Here is a 19176-nt window from a genome sequence, read left to right as displayed (position 1 = left end):
GTAGCGGCACAGGAGATAGTAACTCGAATAAGTGACAGGATTTGCAAGAGAAACAAGAGAGAGAGGAAGGTGGCGAGACACCTCACAACACAACACAGCACAGCGCAGCGCAATGGCAGAGAAAGCAGAGAAGGGCTGAAGTCGTACCGGCATGACCAAAACGAATCAGCAATGATCTGTCTCCACAAGCTTCCTTAAGAAGCCATGGCAACAGGTGAAACGGATCATTGCTGATTGCGTCGATTCAGTCTAGGGCTGACTCGGGTGCCTCTTGTGGAGGTAGAAGGTGTGGCAATTAATTAATTACAGGGAAAATAACGAACTAAAAAAATTAACGCATTTTAACGCATTTAACGCATGAGACACTTTTGCACCGTGGAATGTTTCTCAGTGCACGAGTTCCAGGCATACAGATTATATGGACGCACAATAAGATGAGCATGGTGGAGATGACTGAAGAGGCTATGCTGGTGGTTGAGAAATTTAAATATAAGAAACTTCCAGATGGAAGTACAAACAAAAATAGTGTTATTTGCACTTTATACAGGAAGGAGTTCGCTTATCACAGGAGCACTTCCACCCTTCGTTACAACCTCAACGCAAAACATGTTGGGGCTAACGCGCAGGTCAGTAATGATAACTTTTGTGAGACGCAGAACAACTGAAAAGATGCTCGATGAGTGCCTGACACCATCTGTCAAACATGGTGGAGGTAATGTGATGGTCTGGGGTTGCTTTGGTGCTGGTAAAGTGGGAGATTTGTACAAGATAAAAGGGATTTTGAATAAGGAAGGCTATCACTCCATTTTGCAACACCATGCCATACCCTGTGGACAGCGCTTGATTGGAGCCAATTTCATCCTGCAACAGGACAATGACCCAAAGCACACCTCCAAATTATGCACAAACTATTTAGAGAAGAAGCAGGCAGCTGGTGTTTTATCGGTAATGGAGTGGCCAGCGCAGTCACCAGATCTCAACCCCATTGAGCTGTTGTGTGAGCATCTTGACCGTATGGTACGAAAAAAGTGCCCATCAACCCAATCAAACTTGTGGGAGCGGCTTCTGGAAGCATGGGGTGAAATTTCTCCAGATTACTTCAGCAAATTAACAGCTAGAATGCCAAAGGTCTGCAATGCTGTAATTGCTGCTAAGGGAGCATTCTTTGACGAAAGCAAAGTTTAAAGTAGAAAATTATTTCAAATAAAAAAAAAAACATTATTTCTACCTTGTCAATGTCTGGACTATATTTCTATTCATTTTGCAACTCATTTGATAAATAAAAGTATGAGATTTCAGGGAAAACACAAAAAGAACGGTAGTGTATATATCGCATATATATCGCGCATATATATATATATATATAAATTATATATATATATATATATATATATATATATATATATATATATATATATATATATATATATATATATATATAAAGTTTCATACTTGCAATGACTAATGCCTGCCTGGAAGACAGCAGACAAGGTTTGTTACCATAGTGACCATAGTGATATTGCTATGTTCTCCTTAGCCAACCATTGGCTGAAATATACCAATGTCCAGGAAATGGAAAAGTGAACATAAATAACACAGAGCATTTTTAGTAGAGTGGGAAGGTTTTTCACTGAGTGGAAATGAAGGCCATTCTGTCACTATCACATTTTGAAGGTCTGAAAATTTACCTCAACACCTTTCCTTACTGCATGTTAACATGGAATAAAGGTTCCCCAAATGTAAGTCAGTGTAACTTCAGAAACACAAGCTTAACATTTTAAAGCCCCAGTCAGATCAGCAAACTCATCTTTTCAAAAACATACAAACTGCTTAGCAACATTTTCCACACCCCTGTGGGGGAGGGAATAGCATTTCTCATCAATGCTATTCCAAAAGAACCTTACAAATTAATGTTTGAAGGTCCCGACGCGCAGGTCAACACAGAACATCAGACACTCCGACCTCTGGAGATACCATAACTTCAGCATTATATTGTACTAAAAGGCTGGACTCTCCAGATCTGCTTGATGTTGAACTGTTAAAATGCTCAACTCTTCAAAGTTGCTTGGTATTGTACTGTTCAAAGGCTGGAATCTCCAGAGCTCTCTGACCCCCCAGGGATTTTACATTGTGCTTTTCTAGTGGACATGCTGCAGCACCCAGACAGACTCAACCTTGATCTCTTAGGTAACGTTCCTTGTTAACCCATAAGCTGCTGATTCAGATATTTTGAAACCCTTACTGGTATCATATAAAGCTACTTCTCACATGACTGGACATGACTGAACACTTAGAATAAGACAGATTCAGTTGTGCTGTGAGTGAGGGAAAATTGTGCCTGATATGGAGAGGCATTTCAGTGCAAAATGAACTGCAGTGGCACGGTTCTCAGTGTTTGCTTCAACCTGTGTTTATGAATCAGTTTTTTCTACCCACGAACATGTGAAATCAATGCATTGCTCTGTTCTTACTGATACACATGAAAGAATCGCTCCAAGTAGCGAAACAGTTTTGAAATGGATCATGAAAAACAGAATACCAGATGCCTCACTAAACTTGGCTTTGAGTTTAAAGTTGGAAAACTGTGACTTGTTATAAAAAGTTGCCCTTGTCGCAGTTCAGGTAGACGTGTGCATTTGCATATCTGTGTAAATGCAGCTTGTGGCTTTTTGTAGTCAATTTTCCCTGCCTCTGTTTTTTTTATTGTCTGGCCTAAAGCAAACCATGAACACGTAAACCACCCCCACCCTGCTATTTTACCACCAACAACCCCCACCCTGCTATTTTAATCAAAATGCAGAACTAACAAAGGAAATGGCTGTTGGTAGAACCATCATAGTCAGACAGTACCAGGCTGACATTTGATGCATCAAACACATTTTTCAAGGCAATGGCCAGGGCAGCTGGATGTTTTCAGACAGTTTCTTGTTCACTTGAAATTTTAGAGAACACATTTCAGAACTGCGTGGATTCTGTCAGAGGAGGTCATTGGGGAGTGCTGGGTAGGGAGACAGTGTCAGTCACTGTCCAGACCTTCTCCTCGGTCATTTATGGTTGCATCTACTTTTTGTGTACATAGCAAAGTTGGTAAACAAACAAACAAACAATGTAATACAAATCCTACTGCCATAATTATTGATCCACCAATATCTATTACTGAGCTCAAGGGAAGGCATTGTTCTTGTGCATTTTGTTCTAATACACCCTTCCATTTAATTTGTTGAAAATTTCAAAGTGTAAGTGTACCATTAATTAGGCTGTAATATATACACTCACCAGCCATTTTATTAGGTGCACCTGTCCAAATGTCGAATCAGCCAATCTCATTGTATCAACTCAATGCATTTAGGCATGTAGACATGGTCAAGACAATCTGCTACAGTTCAAACTGAGCATCAGAATGGGGAAGAAAGGTGATTTAAGTGACTTTGAACGTGGCATGGTTATTGGTGCAAGATGGGCTAATCTGAGTATTTCATAAACTGCTGATCTACTGGGATTTTCACGCACAACCATGGTAACTACAGGCTCACCAAAATTGGAAAATAGAAGATTGGAAAAACGTTGCCCGGTCTGATGAGTCTCAATTTCTGCTGCGATATTCAAATGGTAGGGTCAGAATTTGTTGTTAACAACTTGAAAACATGGATCCGTCCTGCCTTGTGTCAAATGTTCAGGCTGGTGGTGGTGGTGGTATATTGGTGTGGGGGATATTTTCCTTAAACACTTTGGGCCCAATAGTACCAATTGAGCATCGTGTCAAAGCCACAGCCTGAGTATTGTTGCTGACTATGTCCATCTCTTTAGGACCACATTGTACCCATCTTCTGATGGCTCCTTCCAGCAGGATAACGCGCCATGTCAAAAAGCGCAAATCATCTCAGACTGGTTTCTGGAACACGACAATGAGCTCACTGTACTCAAATTGCCTCCATAGTCACCAGATCTCAATTCAATACATCACCTTTAGGATGTGGTGGAACAGGAGATTCGCATCATGGATGTGCAGCCGACAAATCTGAAGAAAGTGCGTGATACTATCATGTCAATATGGACCAAACTCTGAGGAATGTTTTCGGTAACACTTTACAATACGGTTCCTTAATTAATGTTTAAGTACTTATTAACTAAGCAATAGGTAATGGAGAATTATCATCATAGTTTTACCTTAATTACTATTCACTATAATAAACTACTATGTTAGGTCACATGTAAGTAATTAATAAGTAGTCTACATCTATTTTCGTAACTACTTACTTTCGGTTCCTTAATTAATGTTTAAGTACTTATTAGCTAAGCAACAAGTAATAGAGAATTATCATCATAGTTTTCATTAATTACTCTTCACTTCACTGTTAGTTCACATATAAGTAATTAATAAGTGGTCTTCATCTATTTTTGTAACTATTCACTTAATCAGTCCTTCATTAATGCTTATGTACTTGTCACTCTGGCGTGTCTTTGTGTGCATGTGCGCTGTGTGTGTGTCTAGCGATGTCTAGACAATCGCCTTTGTAATTTGTCTCACCTATCTCTAGTCTCGTTGCACACGTTATGTATTATTGTTGAGATATAGTGTGTGTCCTGTCCATGTCCTTCATCAGTGGTTGTTCGACCTTTATCATGAGTGTTGTGTTGTTTTTGTCACTGCTTTAAACGCTGTTCCCGTCTCGGTATCCTGCCTGCTCGCAACGTCACAGTAAGTAACTTCAGAATAAGTAATTACGTATTTACCTAACAGTGTGGTTTACTTAACACTACGTACTAAGATGAAGACAACTTATTAATTACTTATATGTGAACTAACAGTGAAGTGAAGAGTAATTAATGAATAATAATAATAAACTACTATGTTAGGTCACATGTAAGTAATTAATAAATAGTCTTCATCTATTTTCGTAACTACTTTCGGTTCCTTAATTAATGTTTAAGTACTTATTAGCTAAGCAACAAGTAATAGATGTGACGCGCGGGCAGAGCGAAGGACGAGACATGGGAATCCTTGCTGACTGACGTCACGGTTACTTTATTTACAAATAAGCGCATAAAGCACACGAAGAACATAGAAGCATTCACAACAACGTGTAAACCTTAGACAACGACGAGCACAGGACACTGCGCGAGCGCACATTAAATAGACAAACCACATTAGCCCCACGTGATTACGAGATGATTCACAGGTGAGACACATTATTCACACGACATAGCCCTCACCACGGAGTTCCACTGACGCAGACAAAGCACGTGGACTACATATACACACGCCCAAAGGGGAGGGGCCGGGGTCCTCAACGTGACAATAGAGAATTATCATCATAGTTTTCATTAATTACTCTTCACTTCACTGTTAGTTCACATATAAGTAAACCAAAAGTAAGTAGTTACGAAAGTAGTATTTACGAAAATAGATGAAGACTACTTATTAATTACTTACATGTGACCTAACATAGTAGTTTATTATAGTGAAGAGTAATTAAGGTAAAACTATGATGATAATTCTCCATTACCTATTGCTGAGTTAATAAGTACTTAAACATTAATTAAGGAACCGTATTGTAAAGTGTTACCATGTTTTCAGTACCTTGTTGAATCTATGCCACAAAGGATTAAGGCAGTTCTGAAGGTAAAAGGGGGTCCAACCCGGTACTAGCAAGGTGTACCTAATATTGTGGCCGTTGCGTGTAGAATAACAATGTATAATGCATTGATGGTCTATGTGTACTCTATATGCATGGATATTTTCCCTCATGAAAGTACAGAGTATTAGTGTGTTGTTGCATTGTATTGTGTTGTAATTAATCATGTAGTTACAGTGTAACATGGCTATGAATTGTAGTTTTACTGTTCATTTTTATTTTGTGATTACTACCATTGCTCTGCGATATGATGTGATTGCCATTTCTTCTGACAAATCAATGACAATCAATCATTCTCTAAAAGTCAATGCCGTGAATCTCCAGCCAGGCAGCCAGTCAATATAAGCAACGTAGTTGATGCTCGAATGTCAATAGGTTTGATCAAATCAAGCCAACCAAGTAATCTCTTTAACCAAGTGCAATAGCTACATAAAATACACTAGTAAATGGTCAATGCAATCACTGTTTATTTCAACTATATAACACCAACAGCACTGCTGTCTCAGCTAAAGATGGGATGCTGAGTCTGTGTGTGTGCTCATGACCGAAAGGTTTGATGTCTCGTGTAGTCTTAAAAACTCCGAGATGTCACTAGTGGTGGATGATGTGCAAAAATTTTTTACTTGATGAAAGCAGGAAGACCTCAGTAAAGAGTTGTTTTACTAAATGTCTTCTACTCAATCTCAGTTGCAAAAATATTTGCATGCAAGTATACTATATAGATTCAAAAGTAAATGTACCATGAATATGTATGTATTACATTATTTTGGTCACCAGTTTGGAAACATAAGAAGAGCTGTGTGGCTTCTGCTCCAGTATATCCCTCATAACTGTAAGATAAGGCTGAACAGTATTGGCCTGACCTCCACAAGGCCACGCAGCAGGAGACCAGAGGTCTGTCCGACACCCAGCACCTAAAACCAGAGCTGTTCGCTGATAGCTTTCCAGCTCCCAGAAAACACGAGTAGCAGGTCAACCAGATACGCCACTTCAACCTGTGTTGACGCCAAGGCTCATCTGCTTAATTTCAAAACGCGTCATATACTTTCGGATGTTTTATTTTTCTTCCACATCAGAGTATTGACACATACTGCAGAAAGTGGAGAACTGAAACCTGGGAAATCTTACTTTGAAAAGTGAAAGTGTATAGTTTTTAGTTTAGGCAATGCTTTATGTATGTAGATGTTTTGAATTTTGGGGCTCTATATGGTAATTGTCTAATGAGTGGGCCTTAATTAAAAAGTCAAAGGCCAAAGTTTAGAGGGCCCCTAGCACTTTCCCTTCTCTTAGTCTCAGTATTGTGAAAACCCCTCTCTCCATGTCTCTGTCTCATATGGAAAATATATTATGCTGGAATGTGTGGCCCCAGCTTTGTTTAAAGAACCAGCATATATAAGTGAGACATGTTCAGATATACGAGAGAGGAGAATCGTATTGTCTCTCTCAAACAAACCCGTGGTGTTTGATCCAATGCTGATCTCTGTAATGAACTTATACAATTAAGACGGTGTCAGTGGAGACTTCTTCTTCATCTTCACAGCATTGCTACAGAATACACCTCAAATGTAGGAAGCCTTTGTAGTGGATATGAAACTTCAAACATGTAAAATACAGTAATGAATTCCAGTTACTTTATTACTGTCCACCACTGGATGTCACACTAAGACTGGTGTTCTGAAGTATCTTCTCACTGGTTTAGCAGTAGTAATTCCTGTCAGAAATGGGTTGTATAAGACAGGGTTTACAGTGTAAATGCCATGAAGAGATTTAGGCTAGTAATGTGTGGACAGATGCTTTTTTTAATTAATTAATTTTTTTAGGTAACATATTTTGAAAATCATTATGAATATATGGCATCATAATCAGATCACCAGATCATCATAATCATGGCATCATAACTAGAGCCAGGTCTAGTTCTTTAAAATCTACTTTTTCTGCAGTGTACAACACATCGATGACAAAATACAGTTTTGCTACAGATGTGATCCCTTGACTTGCTAGGGCTCTCAGAAGACCTGCTGGTCTGGTAGTGGATGTCCGGGATGACCTCGCAGGAGCCTCTGAGATGCAGTCCTGGCGTTTGTAGCGAATCGGTGTTGACAGGGGTCAGGCAGCTGGAGCTGCCATTACCGCACAGACATTACGTTATCTGGAATTCCGAACCAAAGACGCAGAGCTGCACAGATCCAACACTTCGGCCAGGCCACCCAGCCGAGAGCAGATCAGCATCTGCGTTCCACAGCTCGATACCGCAGGAACTATTCCCGCAATTCACACTAATGATCCAGTGGTTACGGAAGATCCAACCTCTTACAATTTACATTCTTAGCAATTTCAATTCTTTGGAACCAAATATTCATACTCGGTGCCCTGCTGCTGGACTCATTAGTTAAAGTTAAGAGCGTAGCTTCACTCAGATGTTCAGCTGAAGTGCTTCTTGACTGAGTATTACAGGACAAAGTCAAAGCCAAACGTTTGCGTTTGTTTTTTTTTCTTCCGGGTTTGAGGCAGTTAATCTGTGTTTCCACTCCACAGCCTTGAGAAGCCTCAAGTAAATGCTAATCCTCTTTATACTGAGCAGTAATGATCTCCCTCGCTCTCTGCCTCTGCTTTGTGGTAAATACATCTCGTTCTCTAAAGCAGGCCTGCTGTCCTTGGAGGCCACGGAGAGCGATCAGAATCCCTCTGCAGGTATTACTGTCTCCACTGGTGAGGCAAGGAAGAGTGTGGGAAGGAGAAATTGACATATTGGATTAGTCCTTTCGCTGTGAGTGTGTGTGTGTGTGTGTGTGTGTGACCATGAACTTCCCACTCAAAAGAAATGGGGCCACTGGCAGCTGAAGGATGTGCACCTCCCATGTACACCTCGGTGTGGTTGTGGTGTTATTAAAAACCGCCCCACGCCACTGCTGGTCCTCCTCACTTCTCTTGATATCCCTGCTCATCCAGCACGGAAGCCCACGCTACTGTTTGGCTGCAGGCCTAATCCCCCGTCTCAAAGGCAGATCTTAATTGGAGCGCGGGGGCTTTGAGGCAGCTGTCAGGCAGTCGGTGATCACCTGGAGGACCTGAGCGCTGCTCTGCATGAGAGATGGGGGGGGGGGGGGGGGGCGTGGGTGGGATGGTTGGGGATTGAAGCCGCCCAGGTGAACCACGATGCCGTGGGCAGCGTGTACACTCGGACACGCCCCGCCTCGCACCCGCCCCGCCTCACACCTCATGCACATGTGCTGCCAAAGAGCAAAAAGAGCGATAACAGCTTTTGTGTCCCGTCAACCAATGAAATACGTTATGATCCAACATGCATAAGACTGCACGAACAAAGAAAAACGGAGGACGAACTTGCTGTCAGTGATGTCGAGGGCGGAGCAGAGGGCGGAGCAGAGGGCGGAGCAGAGAGCTGGGAATTGCACCATGTTCCCTTTCTGGGGTCAGAGCTCAACCCTGGGAAAAGCTGAAAAGGAAACCCAGCATTGCTTATTCACAGGAAGCTTTGTTGAGGTGTTAGTAAATGAAGATGGATACATCACAGATGTTGTAATCTTGCCCCATTACTGTTTCCCTCACATGTCTCGGTTGGTCTCATGCCTCTATTTACTGGTTAGAGAGGACGTTTACATTGGGAACTTTAGGAAGATGAGAGGAATTTCTCTAAAATTGACCGGTCATACAGGGTAGTTTTGAGAATACCGCCCTCTAGTGGAGGAACCTGTAAGAGGCAGTTGGTGTCATTTTGCCTGTTTGTGTTCCATAAGGAAATTTTTTTTTTGCCAAATGTAACATAGAAACAAAAAAATCCAACTTCCTTATGCTGTTGATATGAAAACTCTGTGTGTCTTGATTTGTCATGGAGAAGTAGCAGGAACGAAAAACAAATATCATAAACCAAATGATCTGTATTGTTTAGGATTGTTTATTGTTCTGTGGAGTGTGTTTCTCTTACTCCCAGCTGGGTCCTGGGAAAGCTAGATCAGTGGGTGTGGGGAAAGAGGACTGGGAGGTCAGGGGTCATGATGACGAACTCAAGACAGAGTGAGGCACCAAATACTTATATGAACCTAAAAACGAATATCCACAACCATTTAACACACACACATGCACACACACGCACACACACACACACATGCACACGCACACTCAGAGTGCTCCATTTGCTACGTAGACCAAGCAGTTAGCAGTGCAGTGGTTGAGCTGTGCTGTAGGGAGGAACACGAGCGAGGGAGGGAGGCAGCACTTGTCTTTAGTCAAGGCTCATGGGCAGAGGGCCGAAGGGCTCCTAGTCTTCATCACTCAGAGGATGACTCAGCTTTAGGGGCCTCAGTAAACCTGCCATCAGCACAGCCCACATTACCCCTGCACCATTTCACCCGTGACGCCTCGGACGGCCAGCTCTGGTCATGCACCCGCACACATCCCCCTGTATGAGAAACGGTGTTTACACTATGCCTCGGGAGGCAGGCCTGCATGATCTATGGTCCTGACGTCTCCCCAGAGAGAGAGAGAGAGAGAGAGAGAGAGAGAGAGAGAGAGAGAGAGAGAGAGAGAGAGAGAGAGAGAAGACCTTCATGGCTGGCAGCGGCCGCTGCCTTAACATCATAGTGCGTCCTGGAATCCCTAGTGATGCTGGACAGCGTTGGTGATGATGACCCGGTTCAACCCCCTCGAGATGCTGGCTCCTGCCACGCCCTTTCCCTGCCTCTTGGCAGACCGATCCTGCAGTCACTCACATCATGTGGAAACATCTCCTCCTTCTCCATGCAGTGATCTCCCAGCAGCCTGTGAGGCGGCCATAGGCCTCGTGACCCCTGTGCTCAGACCGCTCCCCAACAGAGGCATCACCCTGCAGCCCTTACCCAGCATGCTCCCTGCTCCACGCCCTGTGCCAGGCATGCCATGGCAGGAGCGCAGATGGACTTGACTGGCAGATAGTGTGTGTGTGTGTGTGTGTGTGGTGTGTGTGTGTGTGTGTGTGTGTGTACCAGATGGTCCTCAGCAGTGGCAGTTCACTGCCCTGTCCATCAAAGGCCCAGTAAGAGCTGATGATCTCTTATTATTGGAGTCAGAAAGCATTTCCAACTTGATCAAATTAGAGAAAGAGACAGAGACAGAGAGAGAGTGCGATTAAGAGAGAGAGATAAATGGGTAGATGGAAGAATGGAGGGATTTGACCCTACCTGCAGTGTGATGTGTCTAGAAACATATTTGTTGTCCAAATGCAAAAGCCAAAAAGTTTTAGAGCCCCTTCCTGCTTCTTCAGAGGTGCTGATCTGATCTGAATTAAAGAACTGATTAAAGAAGAGTTCAGACCACTGTGAGCCAAATTTTCAGAGGATAGAAGGATTACTAGGTTTTCGTTCTCCTGAATGTAGTTAGTTCAGCTTTTAGCAAGTTATATGACCTCTAAAGACCAAAACTCAGAAGAAGGAGAAACCCCATAGCAGCGGTGCAAGCAGAGCACTGTACCGCCTCGGTGTTGAGGCAGACATTCCTGGGTATCACCTCAGAACCAGAGTGGAACAGCATAATTACTATATCACATTCTGTAACAGAATTAGTCCCCTGACCTTAGCACTTCAGTGAAAGTCTTCTGGAAATTAAGGGCCCTTTAAATAAATGAAAAAAGATAAAAGAGTAAGGCAGAGACAAAAAAGTCAATAATTACACTACTAATCCTCCTCCGCTCGGTGAGCTCTGAAGGGTCCAGCTTGAAAGACACGGAGGAGTGGGCGGAGCCAGAGTTCTTAAAGACATGGAGGAGTGGGCGGAGCCAGAGATCTTAAAGACATGGAGGAGTGGGTGTAGCCAGAGATCTTAAAGACATGGAGGAGTGGGCGGAGCCAGAGATCTTAAAGACATGGAGGAGTGGGTGGAGCCAGAAATCTCATAGACATGGAGGAGTGGGTGTAGCAGGAGATCTTAAGACATGGAGGAGTGGGTGTAGCAGGAGAGCTTAAAGACATGGAGGAGTGGGCGGAGCCAGAGATCTTAAAGACATGGAGGAGTGGGTGTAGCAGGAGGGCTTAAAGACATGGAGGAGTGGGTGTAGCAGGAGGGCTTAAAGATATGGAGGAGAGGTTGTAGCAGGAGATCTTAAAGACAGGGAGGAGTGGGTGTAGCAGGAGATCTTAGCAGAAAGTTTTCCTGCTGCACACAGGAGTTCATGCTTTCCAATCTGCCTCCATTCAGTTCTCCTTCAGTTCTCCTTTAGTTCCCCTGCCTTCATTCAGTTCTCCTTCAGTTCTCCTTTAGTTCCCCTGCCTCCATTCAGTTCTCCTTCAGTTCTCCTTTAGTTCTCCTGCCTCCATTCAGTTCTCCTTCAGTTCTCCTTTAGTTCTCCTGCCTCCATTCAGTTCTCCTTCAGTTCTCCTTTAGTTCTCCTGCCCCCATTCAGTTCTCCTTCAGTTCTCCTTTAGTTCCCCTGCCCCCATTCAGTTCTCCTTCAGTTCTCCTTTAGTTCTCCTGCCTCCATTCAGTTCTCCTTCAGTTCTCCTTTAGTTCTCCTGCCTCCATTCAGTTCTCCTTCGGTTCTCCTGCCTCCATTCAGTTCTCCTTCTGTCTATTCCACTGCTTTGGTCCTCTCTGAAGTCCTGAGATCATTGCTACTGCTGACCGCAGCCGTACAGGTCAACTGGTTCCAGGTCCCTGGATCGCTGGCTCCTGGGTCCTCTGTTTTTCACTCTATCTGCTTTAGTCAGTAAATAAATAACAAAACCCAAACCACAAAGCAGCAGACAGATCTTTAGTTGTTCAAAGGCTGTATCACACAGAGCTGCATTCTTACGCTGTGCCGTTGTCCACTATCCGTGGACGGTGAACGGTGTGGGAGACAACCAGGAGTGGACAGAGGCTGCATGTTTGATTGGTGCACAATACTCCAACCCCCCCCTCCCCCGACAAATGAAAGGTGGGCAGACAGAACAGGCACATGGCAACGTCTGCACCTCCACCAATACTCTCATCTGCACACCACAATTACACAGCGACCACACCTCCGCGCTGTCAATAAAACCACCCTGGAGAGTCTCCTCAGCTGTCAGTCTAGTGTGTCACAACAGCCAGCAGTGTGTTAGCAGGAGCTGAGGGTGAATACGTTTCATAGATACTGCAGACACACACACACACACACACACGCACACACACACAGAGCTCTGAAAGACAGTCCTGGCCTGTTTTGCAATCCTCCAGCTTGGGGATAAGTGGCTAATATTCCCACTGCCGGGGAGCAAGGCCCTTATGAATGGATATTGAAATAGGGGGTCAGAGAGAACACATTTTGCTCTTTGATTGAAGGCAAAACAGTTGAATCATGAGCATAACCTGCTCTGAATACCAAACAGCATGAGGTTCTTAACAGTGTAAATGCATTCTGTGGAGATGTAAGCACTGCATGGACATGCGCTCTGTGTAGGTGGGCCAGCGGTAGCCACGCCCAGTGGTAGCCACGCCCAGCTGTAGCCACGCCCTGCAGAATGCAAGGGTTGCTGAATGGATTTTCTTCATTTATGGTACCTGTGTTCATTTCTCTGTTGTTTTTTTTTTTTTGAAAATAATGTAATTGAATAAGCTAAGGAAACCTGAGGTTCTGTAAAAATGTAGAAAGATTGACACTTTGAAAGATTGGCAGAATTATAGCTTGAATGTCATTTAGGTAGTGCAACTGAAAGATGTTTTAAAATAGGTTCAGATGAGAGTCATCCGAACAACCATCACATATCCTTGCTCCAGCTCACATGGCAGACACTCTCCCATAAAGCACCAGACAGCCGTGTTTGTTTCTGGTTTCTCATCCACTTGCTGATTTTCCCAGTGAGGACCTGGCAACACAACCTGTTTTGGAATGGGTCAAAATAAGAATTTAGACAACAGACGACTACATGAAATGTAGTTAATAGACATACACACACACACACACACACACACACACACACACACACACACACACACACGCACACACATACACACACATACACACACACACACCTCACACACAATCATGCAATGTATTTTAAATTGAGGCCATGCTCATCAGAGCTGCCTCTCTGAATTAAGGAGGACAGAAATACTCCCCAGGCCCTGTGAGGGGAGCTGTTGCTTTAATCTCTGTTTAGTAGAGATCCAGACAGAAAGAGAATGAAAGTGAGAGCAGACAAAGAGCGATAAAGCAAGAGAGAGAGAGAGGAGACAGACAGAGAGAGTGACAGAGAGCAGGAAAGGAGACAGTGAGAAAGAGAGACAGTGAGACAGAGAGAGAGTGAGTGAGAGAGAGAGAGAGAGAGAGAGAGAGAGAGAGAGACACACACAGAGAGACAGTGAGAGAGAGAGAGGCTGCTGTGTGCTGGCAGGCCCCGCCTGTGTGATTGTCCTCTGTTTGTACTGAAGGGAGGGAGCCAGCCCATCTCATTCCCTCACAGGCGTGTTGGATTTAAAGCTTTTAGCTGATGAAGATGGCTTGATAGAACCTCGCCCCGTCTCCACCCCCCTGTGGGCTAGGGCTGCTAGCCTCTCTCCACCCTCCCTAAAAAACAACAGCGATTATGGAGTTTACCTCCGCGGTGCTGCGGAGTTGCTGTTGTCACTAGGAGGCCACGCAGCAGCTGCACCCTGAAGTTGTGTCCTCTCCTGACGTTCAGCGCCGGTGAGCATGCTCACCAAGTTCTGAATGGAAGTGCTGAGGTAGTGCTCATGAGAACAGAACCCAAGTTAATAATGCCTTCTCCAGCCTTTCCATGTTTCTAGAAATGCAAGCATTTCCAGATCCTTAATCACGAAAGAATCACTTTTTGATGTGGCTCATAATCACAGCGTGAGCTCTTGTACTAAGAAAATGACTAACTCATTCATGTAGGCAAAAATATACAGGAAGTGTTTGGTATGTAAAAAACTAAAAAACCTGACATTTGAATGTGCACATGAAAAGATTTTAAAGACTGAAAAAAAAACCCTGTGAGGAGTGGGCTGCTGTCATGAGGCTGTCAGCAGGGTCCCCATGTAAGGTGTCCCGCTGGGAGGGGATGATGTGAGGCTCGATGAAGCCCCAGGTGAGGGGGATAAGACTGAACCCGGATGAACGCTGGATGCACAAGGGACTCGCGGAATGTGCGAAACGCACGAGTGCCCTCCCTGAAGGAGAGGCCGGTGTGTGTGAGAGCGTCACTCAGCAGGAGAAGTGCACGCTGGCTCTTTGGTCTGGTGGTCAGCGTGCATGTTCGCCACTGGAGAGGACATGTTCCATGCGGCCACCTCAGGGTCTTTACAAGTCCGACATAGCCCGGCCCTGCAGCGACAGCTGCAAGTTCTGCTGTAGCTCCTGAGAAGCCCTGGTTTCAAGGCTGGGTATGGCCACTGCTGTCTGCCTCTGCCAAACAAACTCCACAATACAGTGGACATGGACACACACACACACACACACACACACACACACACACACACACACACACACACACACACACACACACACACACACACACATACACACACACACACACACACAGAACTTTGTTTAAAAACTGAATTGCAGTAGCCTTCATATTCATAGCCTTTGGATATTGCATATTACTGTGTACTTAGACTACTAATCACCATTGTTCTATTTCTGTCAACGCTTCTGTCTGACCTGTAAAATCCATTATATTATACTGCTTTGCTGGATAAACCTCAAACTAAATATTAAACCACATTATACATCACATAGACTTATCACGGTCTGGTCAGCATCCAGAGGGGCCCATCCAGACACGTAGACACACACACACACACACACACACACACACACACACACACACACACACACACACACACACACACACACACACACACACACACCCCACTCCTCCTCACAGCCACTCCCTGATCCCAATCACCAGACTATTAACAATAATGACACACACCTGTCCCACATTCACCTTAATCACTGTCTCTATTTAAGCCTACAGGATCTCCAGTGCCTCACGTTTCACCTTGCACTGAGATAGAAGCCTCGAGAGACTACAAAGACCCAAAGCTTTATTTAGCCCGTTTGTTTTGACAATTGCCACTTTGTCGTTTGCCTGTTGTGGTGTTAATAAAGCTGTCTGTCTCTTTGCTCTCTCCTCGATGACGTCATAAACCTGAATGCTTAATATTAAATATCTTCTAATATTTTACTCAGGTAAATATTCTTCTAAAACTACAAAGAAAAGCATTTAGTTGTGTTACACCATTTTTACATTCAAACAGCTGTAGCATTGCTTGTCTTGTAGCACAGGTATACGCTTCCGCCAGAGACTCGCACAAACACAGATTGTGAAGATGTAGCTCTCTCATTCTTCTCCCAATCACGCCGTAACAACCCCGCACTCTAGCAGGGGAACGTAGGAGACAAACAACATTACCCAGATTGTCTCTGTTTCTGATGCAGATAGCTCTTAAAGTTCACAGAGCTGTGTGTGAGCACAGCTTTTTTGTCTCATTTCCCAGACTAGGCCCTCTTTTACGGGCAGGAGCGGTGTGTCGCACGGCTTTGCTGGAAAGCCGTAACTAAAATCCAGCATTAGAGAGTCGCTCTCTGTCACAAAATGACTCAGGCGAAATGGAATCACAGAGATGGAAGTGCAGGACTAGACTGTCAACACTGCCGGCTTGGCCAAACATGCACATACACTTATGTGAGTACACACACACAAACAACACATGCACATACACCACACCACACACACACACACACACACACACACACACATATATACATAGACAAAGCTGTTGTTTGCTGTTGACAGCGCTGTGAGTCACTGTGCTGAGGATAATGTCCATTCTTCATTCTGAAAATGTCATTTTGGCATTAACTGAGAGAAGGTTTGGCATTGTGATTTAAAGGAATCCCCAACTTCTGATGTTTGCTGTTTTGACACAGGAGCAAGGACTGTCACATGATGGGAGATCACAAACACCTGAATATGTATTAGCTTCTAACCAGTGTAGGGTGAGAGAGAAAGTCCTGGATAAAGGATTGGACTTATCAGCCTGTCAGTTTGGAATTTTAACCAGTTTCTACTCACGTAGTACTAACACTACAACACAGGCTGAATCAAACATACAGACAGCTTAGAGCAGGTAGGACAAGACCACCTCACAACCACAACACTTTTATTACATTTGCAGAACTTGCGTGTTTTCTATGGTGGAACGGTGGGTCAGCAGACTTGTTTTTAACTAGGGGAAGCTAGCTAACTAACGCTGCTTAGATCTACTCCTGTGATGGTTAAGTTAACGTGGGTAATCCAGGACTCTTTTAGCATCAGTAATAATCCAAATGATGGCCTAATAATCATGTTTTCGTCACCCACACAGGTGGGATGAAGATGCTCTATCCACAGCCACCCTGGTGTGTCTGCCTCTCCCAGACAGCCCAGCCCTGCGTGTCTCACCCAGCTGGGCTGGCTTCCCTCTCACAGGCTGCCTGGCACTACGCGCTGTCACCTGAGCAGGAAAAGCTTCTTCCCAGCACTGGATGCAGAATATTGACTTGAACCATCGGACGGTGCCACTGGTATTGTGTGTGACAGGTCCAAGCCCAGATGCCATGGGACTCTACCCAGTGGTGTGGCCTGTGATTCTGGTAGTGGAAGCCTGCTACCAGTGTCTGTGTCTAACCGGGGTGTCTGTGTCTAACCGGGGTGTCTGTGTCTAACCGGGTGAATTATGGTAGTTTCTCCCAGATATAACTGCTGTATTCCCATCTCTCCCTGTTGGAATACTGTTGCTGGCAGATTCACTAGTGCCCTGCTGTGGTTGGGCGAAGGACAGCGAGTCGTGGCGATACGCCTACACATGGCCCGCCAGGGAGCACTCGCTCCATTAGCTGCTCAAAGGTCGTGGGGGTGCTACAGAGCTCCAACTGCATCGTTACAATCTGACATAGTGCCTAAAGATGGCTGCCGTCTTCCCTCCAGCCTCCGGGAGGAGATCCGCCTGCTAGCAGCCTCCGTGCACGTCGAGGGAGCCGAAGCAGCGTGAACCAGGGATGGAGCCCAGTGTGTCCTCGGTGTAAGGCAGGGGGAAAGAGGCTGTCCTGGTTATAGTATCGAGGCGTCAACGCCGCAGGCAGGAACACCAGCTACGATCAATCTCATCAAGTAGAACTTCCTCCCACATGTGGGTTGGCTGCTGTGATTGGTTCTTGCACATGTGCATAGCCTAATGTGAGCTTATCTTCATTGTACAGGAGTAAAGACTAATGTGAGCACATGTCCCTCATGAGCACAGACTACTGTCAGCAGATCTTTATTCCACCTGAGCATAGACTGCTGTGAGCATGTTGTCCTTACGTATGTATGTAGATCTATGGCTCACACACGCACATAAAACACAAGCATGTATTTATTCAGTCAAGAATGTTAATAAAGACACAAATCACCAATCACAAAGCAGTGTTCTTCATTCTGTTATGTATGAAGTTATGTATGCAGTTTCTCGCCTCTAAATTTAGGTTGCTCATTCATTAATCGGGGTTAATTTAATGATCTTGGCAACAACGTGTTTCTTGTTGTGAATCAGCTAGGTAAGTTCCCCTCAGTGTTGGAGAAGGTACTAAGGGGTATTGTGTTTAGTGGGAGGAAGAGCAATGGAGCTTGGACACTTTTGATTGGTTCGTCTTTCGTTACATCACTGCATAAGCTTCATGCCTGCTGAAAATAGTAGCTGATGAAACTGGAAAGGATGGTCACATAAACAACCTGCTCTATACTCAACTCTAATTTGAACTAGTCATATCCTACACATAACGGCTCCCAGAGTAACAACTCAGACCTCAAACAGACTGCGCTCCGCAGCTATATCACCAAGATAATGGCAGGTGGGAAGCAAGAGACGTCAGCAGGTCACGTAATAACCACACAGCCCGACATCCTCATCCTCACCAGCACGACTCACCCGAGGGGTGCGCTCATCCCAGAGGAGAGGAAGGACAGGTCGAACATGTGACCATGTGACGCAGGTCCTGAGCTTGGCCTGGCACTGAGTGACATATGTAAAGCAGTCAGGTTGCCTAGCGTCCTCACAGCCAATCAGGTGTTGCAGTGGAACATTTGACCAGAGACGAGCAGACACAATGGCTGTATGGAGTGGGATGTAAGAAAGAAAACACGGAATTCATCACACCAAAACCATGGAAACACAGAGAATCACAACTCTTTAATTATGACAAGAAGATAAAAACAAATAACTTGTCTTTTTTGACTTCCTCCTGATACACACACACACAAAACATTTGCATGGGTTCGGCTGCCTGAAAGGAAATGCCTGTCAAACTCCTTCTATCACAACATTTGCAGAGTTTAGCTCGACTGTGTCAACATCAATGCAATAATAAACCCAGAAATACGTCAGTATTATGAAAGTTTCCACCGTTTCATCCCAGCAAACACCGATCTGAAACTTTGATGATCAAAACACAGCAACAAGGCTCTAGAATGACAAACTGAAGTTTGAACTTGATGACTGACACCCACCCCATCTCCATCACTCTCTACGTTTAACACCTTAAAAACCATCATTTGCAATTGTT

The sequence above is a fragment of the Brachyhypopomus gauderio genome, chromosome 5 (genome assembly GCF_052324685.1).
Source record: "Brachyhypopomus gauderio isolate BG-103 chromosome 5, BGAUD_0.2, whole genome shotgun sequence".
NCBI lineage: Eukaryota > Metazoa > Chordata > Actinopteri > Gymnotiformes > Hypopomidae > Brachyhypopomus > Brachyhypopomus gauderio.
The sequence above is the reverse complement of the archived record's forward strand: the minus strand, read 5'-3'. Positions refer to the sequence as shown.